We start from the raw sequence: 6691 nt of genomic DNA, 5'->3' as shown, positions 1-6691 counted from the left end.
CCATCATAATCCTTAACCTTATCTTTTGTGTCACTGTCTGCCAGATACTTTAAAAGAGTCAAACTTAAGATAACAGTTTATTTAATTTTCTCTCAGGTGGGCTCACCGTGACCAATCCATCGACCTTGATAATGATTGTTGTTGTTGTTGTTGACTGAGATTAAAAAGATTTAGGAAAATCAGGGTATGATTTCATCTGTTTGAAATTCCATCTGAAATACCATTATAAATCATCCAATCTTACCTAATTCGTCATGATTCAGTTCGACTTTCCCAGTGGGATTTACCATCAGTTTGCAATCTCCATTCAAATCTTTATGCAAATTTGGTTACACATCTTGAGAGAAAAAAATAGACACAAATCTAAATATTTAGTTTTATCTTCACCAAAGTCATTCCCTTTCATATTCAACTATCATTTTCATCAAATAAATGTTAATGTCCTATATTAATGAGAGTTTGTGGCAGATTTTATTAACTCACAGAGACAGAATCACACTGATTGAGACTTAACTAAGAGTACAGTGTTATTTTAAAAACAAGTTTTCAACGGGGAAGTGCTGTCACTATGGTTTTGAGTGGAAATCAATGATCTCTATAAATGACTGAATTGCTCATTGCATTCTAGACTGTCATCAAGTGGTGAAGCCACAGGAAATGTTTGAGCAGCCATATTGCTATTCCCTACCGATAGAGGGCATCATTTATATAGACTGTAAGAAAAGATGGATGACACTTCTCCACTTCCTTCCGCTGCAGAAAAGTGAAGCCAAAATGTCCCAGGTGACTGTCATCTTTTGCTGATGACTTGTTAATTTGGAGCCTGAGTCTCCATGATTGTGAGCTGGAGCTGCGATATCAAAGTCCCGCCCAAACTCCCGCAGGCCCAATTGAAGTGAAGTGAAGTGACATGTGGCCAAGTATGGTGACCCATACTAGGAATCAGTGCTCTGCATTTATCCCATCCAAAGTGCACACACACACAGCAGTGAACACACACACACCGTGAACACACACCCGGAGCAGTGGGCAGCCATTTTTTGCCACGGCGCCCGGGGAGCAGTTGGGGGTTCGGTGGGAACTTTCACTCCCCCACCTACACTGTAAAATCCAAGTTTACCTTACTTAGATTTAGTTAGTTATCTTTACTTAGTTGTTAAGCGTTCCCTTTGGTTGGGCACTTGGAACTTGGTTTATGTTACTATAATTTTCTTCCTGTTAATGCATTGTGAAGTCAGAGTTATTTGATTTCAAGAAAAGAAAAGTAATAAATAGTTTGCTTTTAGAAAGTGACCTATATTCTAATTAAAGCATTAGTGCATTTACTGTGTGTGTTAATCAATTAACTTTATCAAATTTCTTTTTTCATAAATATCTTGAGATGATTTTAATTGGGTTTATATAATTCTTAAATAGTGTGTGGTAATATTTGAAAGTCACCCCCTACAGTTCTTTTTTAGTTACTAGAACTCTTGTGTAAGTAACCTATACTAACTAAGCATTTGTCAGTACAACATCCTATTCCTATTTCACTTTACTGAGTTTTTTCAAGGCAATCGGTTTGCATGCTTTTTTTAAGTAAGCCCAACTAATTAGATTTTACAGTGTGTCTGTGATGGTTTCTATTTCTCTATACTTTTTCTTTATTATGTCAGGCCTCAACGTGACATGTGGCCAAGTATGGTGACCCATACTCGGAATTAGTGCTCTGCATTTATCCCATCCAAAGTGCACACACACAACAGTGAACACACACCCGGAGCAGTGGGCAGCCATTTTTTTTGCTGCGGCGCCCAGGCAGCAGTTGGGGGTTCGGTGCCTTGCTCAAGGGCCCCTCAGTCATGGTATTGAAGGTGGGAGAGAGCGCTGTACATTCACTCCCCCCAGCTACAATCCCTGCCAGTACAAGACTCAAACCCACAACCTTTGGGTTACGAGTCCAACTCTCTAACCCCAAGCACACAATCATGACACTATGTGTACCAAGTGTATTCGCTACAATAAGTTATCTTTAATTTAAAGTGGAACAAATTCTTAATTCATTTGCATTGATGTTACGCCTCGGGACACCTAACACACATGCATGTTATAAAGCGGCGCCAGAATGGTTGGGGCTAGAAGGGATACAACTACGGCCAAATTGTCCTACTGGGTATGCGCACATCAATATTGGGTCATTTTTGTCATGCTGAACAACAACAATTAATTACTGTATTTGCATTATTGTAAGGTTTAGGGTTGGGGTAGGTGTAGGTGTAGATGTTAATAAAACACAATCTAATAGGTAGCAAATTTAATTTATTGATATTAATGGAAAGATTTTGCATCACTTAAGGGCCGTAGCTGTATCCCTTCTAGACACAACCCGCCAGAATCTGAAAATTGCCAGAAATTTGATGATAGCTGCTTTGCAAATGCTTGTGTGGCAAGTTACTTGTGATTTTAAACATGTCCAAAAGAAGAAATTTGACCTGGAAGGTATTTGTTCTGAGACTAACACCCACCGGTGTGTTTAATCACAACCAGTGGCTGTGGTAAAAGTGTGTAATATTAAACGACACTATGATACGCGCTGAACAGGCTAGGATGGAAAAAATAAATGAGCTAGGGGTGTGCCATATTTATCGTTTACTATAATAAAGTAATTGTTGTTTTAACAATGTGTGTGCTGACATTATGTAACTTACTTTGCAAAAAACAAAAACACATCCTGAGAGTTTTACTGCTGGATGAAAGCTATTAGAATGCAGTTATAATATAATTCAAGATATGGAGGCAAAGATGCCCTGTAAGAGTTCTTGTTTTTATATTTATGTCCTGATATAGTTTTATCTCAGTGTTGACTTCCCGAATATCAGCGTGATCGCAAATGCATTGATTTTATACAACCGTGCAACAAACAAGTAACAAATATTAGTATTAAATTAATTACATTTTGGTCACAGTGTTCTCTATTTTTGCGTATTTTGTGCTTATTTGACCATTCAAGCATGAAAGAGAGCTGTTTTTGCGATCACATGCTGAGAGAGGGGCTTTCAGTGCGCGCGCTTCGGCTGTTTGTCAGTCAACGCAAGCAGCGGATTGAGTTCTTTTTCACTGCTTATTGCACTTAGTAATTATCAAGGGTGTCCCACTCTTTATTTTCTCATTCATGCATGTTTCCTTGCCACTCCAAGGTGTATATAACTTTTAAGAAGTACTATGTTACACAGATATATTTGCATACCGCGGAATACACGATATAGCAAAATCTCTAACGATAGACATTTTATTCCGCGGTAACAATATATACCGTCAAGTTGGGTTCTAAGAACCATAGAATGAGGTTACTCACTCCAGTTCGCTTGCAGGCCACCTCACTTCAGAGGTATTATTCAATCTTCAGTACGGGACAACGATGCCCATGTTCTCTAGTCGGAAGTGTAAACTCGGCTTGCAAAAGGAGCCATGGAAACGGTTCCTCTAACGAACAGCGAGTCAGGCTTTTACAGCCATTACTTCCTCACTCCCAAGAAAGATGCCAGGCTCAGGCCCATTCTCGATCTCAAGCATCTGAACCACTCGCTTATGAAATGGCCATTCAAGATGCTGACTTTGAAACAGATCCTCGCACAAATATGCCCCGATAGCCCCTTATCACAGACCGTTCTTGAGAATCATGTTCGAGGGGGTGGCCTATCAATAAACAGTCCTACCATTCGGATTGTCTCTGGCCCCGCGCACTTTTACAAAATGCATGGACACAGCTCTTTCCCCTCTGAGGCAGATGGGAATCCGCATCTTGAATTACTTCGACGATTGGCTGGTTTTAGCCAGATCAGAATGGGAATGGCAATTTTCACTGCTCAATTTACTTTTCAAAGCAGCGAGATGCCCTGGCTCACGATTGGCCCAGCACTCACCAGGACACCTTCCCCCCGGTTGCCCTCAGGACATCAGACGGGTCAGGGAAGTCAAATGTTCGGTCCTCCTGGTGGCCCCACTCTGGAGGAATCAGAAGTGGTTCCCCAAGTTGATTCAGCTGAGGACAGACCTGCTCTCTCAAGCGAGAAGCATGATTTGGCATCCCCGGCCAGAGCTATAGAGACTTCATGTTTGGTCCCTTGACGGGAGTCTTTACAATTCCTCGCGAGTGTGACCAATACCATTTTGGAGGCTAGAGCCCCATCTACGAGACCATTTACACCCTAAAATGGTCAGTCTTTTCTGACTGTGTGCAGCAGCAGCACGGAACGAAGACCTATCCTCTTGTGATGTGTCCTAAGTGCTAACATTTCTACAAGAGCTGCTGGACAAGGGGTGCACCCCTTCCATGCTAAAAGTATATGTGGCAGGCATCACGGCAAATCAGGACCTCTGGCCCATTTCGGCACTCAGAGCAGCTTTTTGTGTGCTTCGGAGGCCACTCTAAAGGGCTGCTGGTTATCTCTCTGGATAGTGGATGCTATAGTCCTGGCATATGCCTCACAGGCTTACAGTGTCCTATAGGAGTGAGAGCCCACTCCAGTAGGGGAATGGCCTCCATCTGGGCTTGGTCCAGCGGGATTTCTATTGGTGATATCTGTGCGGCCGCCAACTGATTGTCTGCGTCACCAGGTTTTATAATTTGGACGTCCCTGCCTTGCAGGCATGGATTTTGTCCACTTAAGTTTACCTAATCCCCTCTGTAAGTGGAGAAGGTTTTGTTATGTAGTGCTCAGCCTTGGGTCTCATTATTAGCTCATGCTTACAGGAGCCCTCAGTATTAGTTAGACACCCCTAATTTACATGGAGAGGGTGGGATTAATTACCTATACTGCAGCCAGCCATTAGTCGGTGAAATGTTTTAACTTCACTTTTCTGGACGTGTGAGGTGTGAGATTCAAGTTTTCCCGGGTCTGTGCGCGTAACAAGTGGGCGGGCAGTATGCTAATGTTTCATGTTGACATCAACATGAAACGGCTTGGGATTCGTTTTAAAAACGATTAATTTAAATGACTCGACTCTTTCATTTGAGAGACAATAACCTTATACATGGTGCACTTTCATATTTAAAACATTGTAGGAAAATAATAGTATTAATAGTAATAGTGCCATAATAGGGGCACTTTAAATCTTAAAATGATCAAATCTACTGTAAAGATGCTGTGTGACTGTTTATACATCTTTATACATACCACAACAAGTTGTTCCTCTTTGGCTGTCAGACTAGATACTGATGCAACTCGTCTCAGGCCTTTAGGTTTTTCATCTTTAAAAGAAATGTTGATGTAATAAGATTTTTACAGTGGAAAAGTATTTGTGTAAATTAGTGATTATATTTTTATGAAATTAACAACGTTTCCAGAATAATCTTCATTACAAAAAGACAGACAAACTTTCCATCAAAATTTACTTCAGCACATTCATTCTCTAGAGTGCAATTGAAACATTTTCCATTTGTTGGGGAAGGAACAAAAATTCTAAAACATGATAAGACATTTTTTTTAAAAATAGATTAATAAATGTTCTTTACGACGATCTCTCTTTCTCTCTTTTGAATTCTACAAAAAAAAATGCCTCTCATAAATGACCAACCCATCTTTTGATTGAATAGCATTTTGCCCAAAGAGTGGATCATCATTTGTAAAATGCTTCACGGGAGAATGTTGAATGTTGAACCCGGTCACACTGTATATCACTGTAACATAAATAATTCAGGCCACATAATTTCACATCACAGGGACAACGTAATAGGATTCATTTTTTAAATAATGTTGTTTACTTTTGCCCATATATTTTCAGATTCAAATAAATAAGAGATTAAAACATGCCCAAACTCAAATAAACGTTATAAAATAATTAAAAACATTAATTGTAAATAATGTAAATAAATACATACCAATCATAAATAGCAGTCCTCTGTACATTTTGTGAATTTGATAGACTCCACACCAAAAAAACATATTGGCAGTGAGACAGAAAGCAGCTTCTTGTGGTCTTGAAAAAGTAGAACATCACACAGTCGCTGCTGACTGTTAAAACCGCCCCCTCCACACACTTCAGACACAGCACTTTTTCTCTGCAGTGAAGCTGAATTTAAAATTATTCGCTTATTATACAACATTTTTTAATTATTTTGTTGTTAAAACTGTAAAACCATTGAAATAATGTTAAGTACATCCTACACTGTGAAAAATTACTCTGGAGGGTTGTAAATACAACCCATGCAAATCAGTTAGATTGTACTTAAAACTGTAAAACCATTGAAATAATGTTAAGTACATCATACACTGTGAAAAATTACTCTGGAGGGTTGTAAATACAACCCATGCAAATCAGTTAGATTGTACTTAAAACTGTAAAACCATTGAAATAATGTTAAGTACATCATCCAAAGACTATAGAATAACCTAATATCTTACAGGGACTTTGTCCCGTCTCACTACCACCACACAAAGTGGAGCAGAAATTTCATCAAAACGATTTAAAAAAATAAAAATAGCCACTTACAGGGTCCGTACGGTCATGAAAACCTCCGAAAGCTTTGGAAAGTCGTGGAAATTTATTTTACAAATCTCTATATAACAGAATATATGTTTAATCATGTCCTGAATCTCGGTGCGGGATTGCGCATTTTGGTTTTACTCATTCCCGCAGGTTCCGCACGTTTGGAAACATGTATTTAATATACAATGTAGATTAGATGAGTTAAAAAAAATTCACTCAGAAT

The sequence above is a fragment of the Sinocyclocheilus anshuiensis genome, unplaced genomic scaffold (genome assembly GCF_001515605.1).
Source record: "Sinocyclocheilus anshuiensis isolate Anshui unplaced genomic scaffold, SAMN03320099.WGS_v1.1 scaffold1241, whole genome shotgun sequence".
Classification (NCBI taxonomy): Eukaryota; Metazoa; Chordata; class Actinopteri; order Cypriniformes; family Cyprinidae; genus Sinocyclocheilus; species Sinocyclocheilus anshuiensis.
This window is presented reverse-complemented; position numbering follows the sequence as displayed.